Source organism: Micropterus salmoides, unplaced genomic scaffold, assembly GCF_014851395.1.
Source record: "Micropterus salmoides isolate LMB-PRFRI ecotype aquatic unplaced genomic scaffold, ASM1485139v1 Ms_hic_scaffold_2, whole genome shotgun sequence".
Lineage (NCBI taxonomy): Eukaryota > Metazoa > Chordata > Actinopteri > Centrarchiformes > Centrarchidae > Micropterus > Micropterus salmoides.
In genome coordinates, this window is record NW_024041150.1 from 13262493 (window position 1) to 13275910 (window position 13418).

Below are 13418 nucleotides of genomic sequence, written 5' to 3' on the forward strand. Positions count from 1 at the left end.
GCCACAAATTAATTTAAAAACACAATTAATTAATTTCTATCTTGTATCAAAAGGTCTTAAATTTAATCTACAAATTGTAGGCAGTACTGTGAGTTACAAAATGTTTCTGTATCTAATTGTGAGCTGTCACACAAACTTGTGTGGCAGGCTGTTCAGTTCTTTTTTATGGAGTTTTAGTCAGCACCATCAGACCTGTACAAATACCATTGCTACTGTCTCACTAAAATCCAGTCTTTGATTCATGCCAACTTCCTCAATCTCAACTGTAACAAATCAGACTTAATTATCATCTGACCCAAATCACTCACCAAAACACTCACAACTTCCTCATCGCACAAGTGGTTGACAGCAACCACTCCCTTCAACAACACATAAACCAAATCATCAGAACTGCCTTTTCCCACCTTTACACATAGCTCATCTCCATCCATCACTGTGCTTCCCTTTAACCTAGTGTTTCTCAACGGGGGCGTTTCGAGGACGATGGGGGGCGCTGAGCTGCTTTTGTTGGTTGGAAATTCTAAGGCGAGTTTACACTTAAGATCCACAATACGAGTTTAAACTTTAAACTGCTTGCAAAAAATTGTGGTCTGCAACATTAAAACCTGCCAGTTTAGTCAACTGCGACCGGACAAGACTGTGTATTTTTTCTCCGTCAGCTACTTGTGGTGCAGCTTCGTGCTGCCTTCACGGGAACGGGAAGTCAGAGTGTTATCTCTAAAATTTTACCCACATGGCGTTTACTGTGTAAACTCTGGAAAGTTGACGTTCTCTTGCTTGGTGGAAAAGTGTTTATTTCACTGAGGAATACACCGTCAACGTCTTGTTATCGCAGTGGTTACACATTCATAAGAGGGATATTCCGCTCTCAGACTCAAACTGAAAGAAACTTCGCTGCGACACCAGCGAGTGACGTGCACCCACCTCGCGCTGTGAGTGGCAGACAGTTTGTGCCAAAGCGGACATATACTGTAGTTTCAGTAGGCTATAAAAATATAACGTTAAAAACTGAAGCCCTGTCTTGCTCTGTTGGGGATTGTAAGCAGCACTTTATCAGAGGTGCTGAAGTTAACGTGTGTGGAATTATTTGTGAGATTTGTGTCTGATCACAGGTGATTATGAATTCTCTTTAAATAGGCTAATGATGTTAGTCTCCCATTACGACTTTTTTTATTTACATTTCAGAGAACTCAGGTATGTTGGAGAGATTCTGAATGTGCAGAAAGGTTTGAACATGAGCAGATAAGTTACAGTGTTTCCCGTACGTTCATTTATTTGTGAGCTGTGATGAGCTAATAAAGTCCAGTCAATAACTGAATTACAATGTATTAATTTATTACTCAGATGAAAAGGGGCCACAAACACATTTAAATAGGTTACTTCCCCACAAAAGAGGTGGTAAGACTTAATCATGTGTGTTGACTCAGCAGGAATGATATTAAATTAGTTGATCTACAGGAGAAAAACATTTATCCTGTACGCAGGATAAGCGGTTGACGATGGATGGATGGATGAAGAATGCCTGAGAGCCTCACTACATTATACTCTATTATAATTATATATTTTGAATTGTCACCTGCCACCTGAATTTTTAGACATTTCCACCATAAACTGGGGCAGAAAAGGCAGAAATTGGAGGAGAAATTATCATCAGAATGCAGGAAATTAACGCCTTCATCCCACCAAGAATTGACTACTGCAGTAGCATTTTTTATGGTACATCAACTGACCAAGCATCGGACCTGAGGCGGTAGCTGCCCCCTTCCTCTCAAACTCTCCGCTCACACAAGGCGCTATACAAATACGGAGCATTTACATTTACATTTACAACATGAAAATGTACTGATCCGGCCGAGTTCAAATCATTTATCAAAACCCACCTTTTAAGAACTAATCATCCTGTCATGTATGATTAATTAAATGATTTCTTTCTTTCTTCTGAAAATCATCTTGAATTTAAAGGCATTGACAGTGAAAGGTTGTGCTTTCTGTCAGGGTGCGCCCGTAGCGTGGCGTCAAAAGTCGATGATTCACCATGAAACACAAAGCTGTAACCTCAGTGTACATGTTCACATCTGTACCAAACATTACAGGTTTGATAACATTCCCGCCCCAATGACCTCCATATGCAAATAGGTGCATTCGAGATGAAAGTAACTGCGGCCGCCAGACTCTGCGACTGCAGCCACCTTGCTCTGCAAGGTTTTAATGTCATGTGACATGGTGACATTTGGCAGCGCCAGCGAAAATCAGACACAATTTCTAACCAGCATGCATCACGTTAAGTCAGCACCGCATGAAATTAAATGCACCTATTAATTACTCAAAGTGATAGCGCGACACTTTAACAAAACAGCCCCCGCACCACATCTGACTTAGATGCAACGTGTGGCCCACGTATCATCCAAGGAAAACAAAAAACCCTTTTGGAGCCATACCCTAAATCTAACTGGAAGTCGGGCATTTTGAATTTAATGGTCATTTTTTGCGATTCAAGGCTCGTGCAGACTACATGACTTTCAGCGTCGGCAGATCACTGTGCTGTTCAGACTAGGCTACACGCTACACGCTACACGAGCTGACAATGACTCTGTCACCTGACGGCTGGTTTCATGGGTGACATGGGAACTGATGTGAAACTACATATGAAACAGCAGTTGTTTATTATTATAAAGATAGCAATTATAAAGACAAAGAATATGGGTGAAAGAATGGATTAGCACAGATGGGCAGCAGGGATTGTCTGAGCTACAGAGAGAGCTGGAGGTGAGAAAATGTTTTGCAGTGAAAAAGTACAATAAAGTCTGGCTACAAAATATCAAAATATCGATACAGAAATATATTGCTATGTATTCCTTGATTATATGCGTATACAAATGCTTCTGTATCAATACATCAACAAGTGACACGGTTTTGAAAAAGAAACACAGGGAATACCCAAATCTAGCTTTAAAACACGGTGGGCTGACATAACTTACAGGGAACAGTTGCTGATGAGGGGTTGCTGGGGACACTGCTGCTGCTGCTGCTTTTGTTGCCGCTGATACTACTGGAGGTGATCTGTGACTAGATTTATTATAACAAACATAGGAGATATATTAGCTGATGAAACAAATATGTGACCATGACAAGATGTAAAGATTGCTGACAGTATTTGGGACTGGCTCACTGTGACTGACCTGCTGTAGTGCTGCGGATTTTGATTGACTATATGTCTAATCATAAATCTAAAAAGATTCATACCTTTGTCTGAAATCTATATAGAGCCATTTCTTCTTCACTCTTTACTTTGATGTCAGGAATATTATTTATTTTATATTGACACTGACATTATTACATGTATCTATTCAAATACTGTTCTGATTTAAATGATCATTTTAAAGAGGGCTGATAAGTAGGCTATAATTCAGAGGAATAAGTAATAAATCTGTTTTACCAATGTTTTTATAAATATTTTAAAGGCACACTACGTTTTTTATTAAGTTACTGTAATAATTCTAGTTCAAGTGAAAGGTTTTTAGTTAAATTACATAAAAAATACAATACCTCGCGACACCCGTGAAACTTTTCTTCCTCAAACAGCAAGAAGGAAGTGAACAGAGCACCTTTGTTTATCTGTGTGTAGAAGCAACGTTAGCTGTCGGCACAGTGTTAGTCGGAGGCTAACGTTACTTCTACAGGCGGCACACAGCAATATACAACTACTGTGCTGCTCTCTTTGAGTCTTTCTTGTAAAATTCATCCAACAACCCACAACAAGCACATTGCGGCAAACCCCTCTTACTGGCGGGGTCGCAGGTGTCCTGTAGGCAGAGCTGCTGAATCACTAACTGTGTGTGAACGGGAGGGCTCGTCACGGATGAGGTCATCAGGTGAAAGGTCATCATGTGGGTCATTTTATTTACTGCGAAATTATTATTAAGTCATTTACTAATAGTTTGATTCGGCAGGCCTTCACAAAAGGACCTTTACAAATTAAATTTTAATTTGTCATTGACAAAAGGGCACTTTGGGCATCAAAGGGCAAAAGGGCAGGTGCTCAAGCACCCATTGCACCCCCCTCTGCACGTGCATGGAGTTGAGGTTAGTAAAGCTAATTAGTGATTCAAACTAGTCATTTTAAGCTGATGAGGAGACGTTTCTTTTTGGATTTTAATGTGCCAATAAAATGCACCTCAGAAGGGAGGAGGTTTCTCATGCTGCCTATTTTTTATATTAATGTCTACAGATAAATGTCAGAAGCTGTAAAATGAAGACACAAAAGGCAAACGTGAACAGTTGTATCTATAATGATTCTGAGGTCATATTAACAGGGTTTTCCTGCCGTTAAGGCTTAGGGGTGATGCCCAAAACATGCTGTGCCATCACTGTAAAGTTACTGTGGAGCAACAGAACCAACCAAATTACTTTCTCCAGATCTAAAGTTTGCAGTTCCTCCAGTAGACTGATCTTTGGATGTTGTTTATTTATTATCTACTCTAGCTTTTCCAACTATTTTTTCAGCGACATGGTGAAAATAATCCTAGAGGAAACACTGACTGTTCATTTAAAATGATATACAACATGCTAAACTATTACTTATTGTGATGTCTCTAAGAGGTCTCTGCTCTTCCACCATGTAGCTATATGAGGTGAGTTGAGCAGGTTTAGCATGTGTAATATGTCTTTGAGTGCAGCAGAGGAGGGTGGGGCTGTGGGACGTACTGTTTCTACTGATTAGGATGATTGTATTTCCTCTGATACCGGTGATGAAAGTGTCTCTGAGTTTGTGTTACAGGAGTGGGAGCAGAAGAGCGGAACAGAGTCTTACTTTCATTTCTTTTTGGCTACGTTAACACTACAGGCCTTAATGCTCAATTCTGATTTTTGTCCCAGTTTTGATTATAGCCTAATTAAACATATACTGATCGTTGTGTAGTTCTCTTGCTCCAGCATTGGTTGCAGGTTATCTGTGCAATGTGTCAGCGTTGTTATAGCCACAAAATACTCGTCGTGCTCTTTTCCCCTTTTGTTTTCTTGTGGTTAGTGGAATTTACAGTCGCGAGCACAGGGGAAGTGTAGCTTCAGGCAGCCACGGCACGGCGCAGAGATCTGACACGCCCGTTGCGCAGACAGATGACACTGCACTAATTACATGAATAAAATAAATATAAAAATTAGGTAAAAGATCATGATTTACCTACATATCCACAGTTGTATTTTTCCTAATAACAGACAGGTGACTTCATGAACAAAAATAATTAATTTAAGCATTGTGTTTTGATTTTCACGTGTGTTAATGTTCATTGACACTCAATGTACCGGTAGCCACGCCCCCCGTCCCGTCCCGAATTTCACCCATTCTCATCTGGTCACCCTAGTCACCACTCTGCACTCTGTGAGAGGCCATATTTGCTATTCTATGGAAAACAGGTCCTCATTAGTATTCTGTGAGAAAAGGTAACACCATGCAACTACAGTGTATTGAAAACATAGAGCCTCATAACTATTCTGTGAGAAAGAGATAAGAGTGTATGTAGACCCTGGAACATATGCGTTGTGTCATGGATGTACTGCAATTGAGCAAGATGGTGCTGTGTTAGGTGCGCTTTGTTTCGTTTTGTTTTTGTGTGTTAATTCAGTTTTCGGCTGTGATTCCTGGTGCTCTTTCACCAGAGAAGAGCTCATGAACATCAGGGGAACAACTCCAGCGGATTTATTTCCGACTTTTCTCGCGTCATCAGTGGAATTATTGGACATTTTGGTGAAGGGCTCTCTCGCTGTTGTTCGGGCAGTAAGGCACCGCAGGACATCTGGTGGGAAAAACAGAGACTTTTATTCCTCTTCTGTTCTGTGCTTCACGGAGACGTGGTTGTGTGGATCAATACCGGACTCCACGCTGCAGCTGGCTGGCTTCCAACTCTTCCAAAATGGCTGGGGTACCGACGTGACAGTGATTCAGCAGCACTGTACTCCTGATCTGGAATTTCTTATCATAAACTAAACTGTTTTACTCCCCGACGTGAGTTTGATTCATTCACTCTGGTCGGTGTTTACATTCCGCCCCAGGCCAACATGCAGGAACCACAGCGGATGCTGTCTGACCGGATACTGTGTGAGGAGCAGACAAACCCGGACTCCCTTGTTATTGCTCTTGCTCTTGGTGACTTTAACAGGGGAAATCTCAGCCAAGAAAAGTGTCCAATCAGAGAGGGGAACACTTTGGATCACTGCTACCCTACAGGAAGTAGTGCCTATCACGCCGTCAGACGTGCTCCACTAGGACACTCTGATCACGTCATGGTGCTCCTGATTCTTGCATACAGGCAGAAACTAAAGCTCTGTAAACCTGTAGTGAGGACATCAAAGAAATGTACCAGTGAAGCTGTAGAGGATCTTCAGGCGTGTTTGGACTGCACCAGTGTTGGGGTAACGCATTACCGTAATCAGATTACTTTTGTCTATAACGCAGTAATGTAACACATTACTGTTGATAACTTCAGCAATCATATTACAGTTACTAATAACAAAATCATTGCGTTACTTGCGTACTGGTTGTTTAACTTCCCGCATAACAGGAGTAAAAAAAAATAAAAAATAGACAGAGATAGATAGGCTTGTGGCAGAATACATAGAGGAGAAAATGTTACCTGTTTTGACCAATCGCCGTCTTTCCGAAACATCCTGGACAAGATACCGGTAAGAGCAGAGGCCACCGTCAGACAGCTTTTGCAAGCTACCTGGACCAGTGTTATCTCAAGATGGAAACTCATTCCATGATGCCCTGTCACGCTGCATTGTCTGGGATATTTTCAGGACTGCTACCAACGACCTGGATGAGTATACAGAGTCTGTGACGTCCTACATCAGCTTCTGTGAGGACACATGTATACCAACACGCACCAGGGTGAGTTATAACAATGACAAACCCTGGTTTACAGCTAAACAGACAGCTAAGGTTGGAAAAGGAAGAGGCATTTAGGGGACAGGGCCGGGTGCAGGGCGTTAGTACAGGTTTACAGGTTTAGCAAGGAGGTGCGAGAAGCTAAACGAATGTACTCAGAGAGACTAAAGAACCACTTCTCTGCAAACGACAACCCTTGCCTGGCAAATGCTGAACCAGTTCTACTGCCACTTTGAGAGTCAGTTGGACACCATCCCCCGTGACCCCTTCGCTCAACCCCCCCCCTCTCCATCTCAGAGGGGGAAGTGAACAGGCTATTCAGGAGGCAGAAACCCCGCAAAGCAGCTTATCTGGACTGTCCCCCCAACCACCCTGAAGCACTGTGCTGATCAGCTGTCTCCGGTTTTCACAGACATCACTGGACCTCACTGGAGACATGCCATGTGCCAGCCTGCTTCAAAGCCTCCACCATCATCCCTGTCCCCAAAAAACCAAGGACCACTGGACTGAACAACTTCAGACCCTTCACCCTGACATCTGTGGTTATGAAGTCCTTTGAGCACCTTGTGTTGTCCACCTTAAATAAATCACAGACCCACTCCTGGACCCCCTGCAGTTCGCCTTACAGAGCCAACAGGTCTGTAGATGATGCAGTAAACATGGCCCTTCACTACATCCTCCAGCACCTGGACTCCCCAGGAACCTACACATGACAAACCTGACTTAACTTACTCATGTGCTTTGAACTGTAACATAATGCTAACACAAACCACCCGCGATAGTAAGTGGTGCGATATTACAAAAAGCAATGGTAAATTATAAAAATGAACACATGAATAAAATAATATGTAAGGGACACGTGGTGAGCAAAGGAGAGTTCTCACCCACTTTGTCTCCAATACATACACCCAGACAGATGTAAAATACTTTAGTAAAGAAATATGCGTTCCTTTGCTCATTTGTTTTGCTCTGAGTTTTGACACTACGGAGTTTGATAGCGTCTGAAAACCACGTGGTTTCTGCAGCTACAGAAGCTTCCACAGAGAAGACTGCAAAGCATCACATTGATAGATACAGATGATCATTCAGAATGTATGGTTTTATTGTTTGTGGGCCCAGCATGAAATTATAGCTCCAGGCATGGCTATAAGTACTGTATATAAATAATCTGTTTTCTTGAGATCAGGAAAAAACTCCTGATTTTGGCAGAACAACATTAGCGGTCACACTGCAAGTTTGTCTGTTGAACACTAAACAATTCTATTGTGAGCATTATCGTACGCCATTATGTCAAAAGAAAAAGAAAACTTTGTCTTGGTGACAAAAACAAAGTGTATGAATAGTTTAACACGGCTCCAGGACAGGCTGGAGGAGAAAGGAATGAGTGGAGGGAGCAGCGTGATGGGAAAGGCTTCCACAATCAGAGAAGAAGTTCTTAAAAGAAAGTTAGTTAAATGGAAATCCAACAGTTTATCTGAAACTGATGTTACACACAGTAGTGACACTGTGTAGTGAACCGTGAGCACGTCTGACAAAAACAATGAGGCCCATAAAATAATGAGAGGAAAATATCAACAAAGGATTCCGGTGAAGGGGGCAGTGATGGCGACGCAACTCATCCGTTTCAGTGAGAAGTTGTCAGTTATTGAGGAAATGATAATATATCCTTGGTCATTGATGGTCATCATGATTCTGAATGATGAGTGTATGAACACAAACAGAGCTCTTCAAGGACCTGTCAGGGAATTCAAGTGCAACAATGCCCTCTGGTGTTTGCATGAGTATACTGCCTAGTCCTACTACCATACTGTGCTACACTTCCGTGTTTTGAGATCATTAGATATGGACAGACAAAGACGTGTGAGGACTTTCTTTGTTATTCCTCAGTCTGTAACTTGGAGGAATTGAGGCAACAGGCATTTAATGAAATGAGAAGTCCTTTTCTCAGAGCCGTCATTATAAAGCAACATCAATTAAATATGACATGTTGCACAGCTGCATCATCTTTCCACTGAGCCTGTCCCTGTGACCTCTGTCAGAGGAGCAGACCAGCTGTCAGCACCAATATATAAAGACTAGAGATCATCATCTTCACAATCCAGGAACATGTATGCCAACATTATGACATGTAGAAACATCTCAAGGTTGCAGTAAACATTATAGTGTATGTTCAAACAGTTACAGTAGCCTAAGCTATCATGTAGGGGTGTGCGATATTACAATATTAGATTGTAAACGATTAAAATGGCTCCATGATCTGCCTTTTCAAAGAGATCGTTAGTATCACATGAAAAGATATCAAGGGGTGTACTCACTGTTGAGAGTTTATTATTATTATTATTATTTATAATTAAGTACGGCATCCATGTAATTATTGTCTGTCATATCTGACATATGTAATTGTGACGGCAGAAAATTGTTTTCTTCTTACACTTATAATCTTTTATACATGTACTTATAAGAGTGCTATTTTTCTTCCTTTTATTATGTCTTATATTATTTTAAATCTTTAACCTGTTCCCCTCTTTATTATTGTTCTTGTTATTCCAGTCTGTCCACATGTGTGGGGTTTAGGTCAGGGATGTGGGGTTGTTGATTGTTTTCCTCACTAGCTGTTCTTCTCCTTCCTTGACTGAGACCAGTCAAGGACCTTTTGTTCCCCAAAACATAGATGCTCAGACTGTGTAAATGATCATGCAGCCCTTTGCTCTGGGCCAGACGTTAGTGACTGTCTTAGGAGACAGAACCTCTGGTCCAGTTGATTTTGTTGTAGTACTTCTCTGTTTATTCTCTTTTTTTAGATAAATTCTTCAAAGACAACGGTTCGTTGTAATTCAATTATTTGCCTAACCTCTCACCAGGAATATAATTTACACGACAGTTATAATTGCAGGTTTACAAATAAAAAACTCTGCCACAAATGACTTTGTAATTGACAGGTTTATATAAAAGCTGTGAGGTAGAAAATACATCAGTCAACCAGCTAATGAAACATACGTTTAAAAAGTCTTAAAAATGCAATTAATTCATTGCTATCATGTATCAAAACTGCTTAAATTTAATCTACAAGTCGTAGGCAGTACTGTGAGTTACAAAATGTTTTTGTATCCAACACACACACTTAGAAACTTAAAATGGCAGGCTGTTCAATTCTTTTTTATGGAGTTTCTGTCAGGACCATCAGACCTGTACAAACAGCATTGCTACTGTCTCACTAAAATAAAATTTGAGTTCTTTGATTCATGCCAACTTCTTCATACCCAACTGTGACAAATTAGACTTAATTATAACATGAACCAAATCACTCACCAACTAACAACTTCCTCACCACACCTCAGAGTTGTTTTTGACAGCAACCACTCCTTTCAACAACACGTCAACTAAATCATCAGAACCGCCTTTTCCAACCTTTACATATAGCTTGTCTCCGTCCATCACTGTGCTTCCCTCTAACCGAAACTCTCTGTGTGTATATACTATATGTTTTTATTTTAATGGGTGTTTCTATGGCCTTTCAATCTATGTATTTAAACTTGGCAGAGTATCTTTGCGTAAAAGTGCTCTATGAATAAAATGTATTATTAGGGCCCGAGCATGAAACATGCGAGAACCCTATTGGAACTGTAGGAATTATTTTTCTTTCTTTCTTCTGAAAATCATTTTCAATTTAAAGGCATCAACAGTGTAAAGTTGTGCTATCTGGCAGGTTACATAAAAGGGTGCGCCAGGAATGTGACTTCAAAAGTCGATGAAACAGAAAGCTGTTATAACATCAGTGTACTTGTTCACATCTGTAACAAACATTACAAGTTTGATGACATTCCCACCCCAATGACATCCGTTTGCAAATAGGTGCGTACGAGTTGAAAGCAACTGCCGCCGCCAGACTCTGCGCCTGCAGCCACCTTGCTCTGCAAGGTTTTAATGTCATGTGACACGTTGACATTTTGCAGCCCTGGTGAAAATCAGACACAATTTCTAACCAGCATGCCCTATGTTTACGTAATTAAATGCACTTACGTAACTAATTACTCAAAGTCATAGCGCCCTTTAACAAAACAGCCCTCACACCACGTCATTTTTGGGCCTGGGGGCACGTTGTCTCCTCTCCTCGCCTGGGCCTTCTTCGGCAGGGGTGGGGCTCCCCCTGCTTCCCCCTGCCGGCTCTCTCACAGTGGGGGCATTCGGGAGTCTCTGGGGCACATGGCCAGTGTTGTCGGGGTGAGTTTTGGTGCTCTTCCTTGGGGGTGGTTGACTGGGGTGGCTGGCTGGGGGACGAGACCAGCCTCGGGTTTATGGGGCTCGGGGGCTGCTGGCTCTGCCTGCACTCTGGGGAGGGTTGCCTCTGGCTGGGATGGGGGACAGTTGGCCTGGTTCTCCGACGTTATCGCTTCCCGGCACAGCTTTCTGCTGTTCTTCCTCGGGGTGGGGCGCAGCTTCCCCAGGGACATGCGGTCTGGGGTCCTTTGCGCTTTGGGGGGTTGCGGGGTGCCCTGGCTACTAGGGGTGGGGGTCTCTGGGCGTTGCGCGGGTTGATCCGGTTGCGGTTTGGAGGGCTGTGGTGGGATTGTAGGGCAATTGTCGATGCATCTTGATGCATTGTGGGTTTTTTTTTTTTTTTTTCCTTCCCTGTGCTGGGTCTCTGGATGGCTGCTGGGCATTTAGTTTGTGCATTGGAGTCAGGGGGAGGCATTTCCTTGGTGGCTTGGAGGGACCAGTTTGCTTCGTTGGCCTCAGATCCATGCTTCCCCATTTCTTTGTCAACCAGTTGTTGTTATACCAAACAATGCATGCCTCTTCTGTAAATCTTACCCTTCCTCAGCATCATGGCGCTTGCAATTTCCCTCATAGTTGTGCAGGAGACGGGCCACTTCCTATGAAATAAGGCAAGAAAAAGTCACTTTTGTGAACAAACCTACACTGATTTTGGCTGGTTTTAGCTTAGCTTTAGTGACTGTTTGGATTGTTTCTTCTTTTTCTTCCACACTGGAGCAGTTGTTGGATTTAAGAACAGCCATCTCTCCTCCCTGGCAACATTCTGCTCCGGTGGCGAGTCCGACTATGTTTTGACCATTAGCGGCGGGGCGGGGAAGAGGTTACAGTAGGTTGTTGTCTTAAACGTTACTTGCATACTGCTCATGAATGACTATTCTCATTGCAAGTAAAGTTGTCTGTTTTAGGGGCACATGCGAGAGCACAGTGTGGGCAGAGATAATGAGCAGACTGCAGCGCAACAAGGGATTCAGTGTCTTGCTCAGGGACACAATGGTGTCTCACAATAGATTGGAATCCGGGTCTCTCACACCAAAGGCATGTGTCTTATCTACTGTCCCATCACCACCCCGTGCACCACCAAAGTGTACGTTTATCATTCTGAGGTTTTGAACCAGCTGCATTCTTTCTTCCTCATGCTTCTGACAGTGTAACTTGCTGTTTAGTCCAGTGTGTCCAAATCTAAGTCTTGGTCTCTCCTGTTCCATCCTGCACATCTCATTTCTCCAACTATCCTCTGCACTCTGCAAAAACACCTCCAATTACTTTGCCACCTTTCATTATCTGTTTAGTAATGCTCTTGATTTCTGTTTTACTGAAGCTAACACATAAAGAAATAGAAAAAGGTGTCACCTCTGACCTGAATTTTATTTGTGTAGCTCACAGCATTTTCATTTACATGTAAAAGCCTCCCCTAGACCTACGGGAAGGGGGGTCATGGGGGCAACACTGACACACAAAATCCATGTCAATTACCGGCGGTTTCTGACAGATTTCGGTTCTGCCAAAAATACCCCTAAGTAGCCTTTAACCTGAACTTCCACAGCAATTTAATGTGCCATTAACTGACGAAAATCCCACTTTTCATACAGTGGAAGTTGTTATAACTTAAGCTCAAATGAGCACCAAACTTTACAGGTTTGATGACCAAGGCCCCTGGGCCCCTTAGTGCGTACACTGCATACTTTAAACGAGAGCCTCTCAAAGAGTACAGTGCCTCTGTACAATTGAGCCACTGGTTGGCACGATACAGACTAACAACAATTATTAAGATATCAACAGGAAATGACAGGAAAGATAAGTCTAATAAGGCTAATATGTCTGTGAGGACAGGTCTTTTACACATATTGAATGACACACTTTGGGAAAATCGAAATTTCGGAAACAGTCATCAGACACAGATTACCTTGAAGGCTCACAGTAATCCGGCCACCACTCACATTCACCACGGACATAGCCTCTGTAAATGTGTGTATCCCTTAAAAAAGTCAAAATATCTGCTAAAAGTAATATAAATGTTCTACAAGACCTTAAGAATGTAATTTTACTGGTGGGTGTTCACGTTTTAAAACCGACATTACCGACATGCTTCTCACCTCCATGTAGCCCCTTCCGAAAAAACCTCCTCCCGAAATTTTGTTCATAGGTGCATATTGAAACTTAATTAATTACTCCTAAATGACTGGCTTTGGAAAGTAGACATTGGTAAGAGACGAAAGAAGTAAAAAACTAGGATGACGCAGATATATATATTGCCCATGAC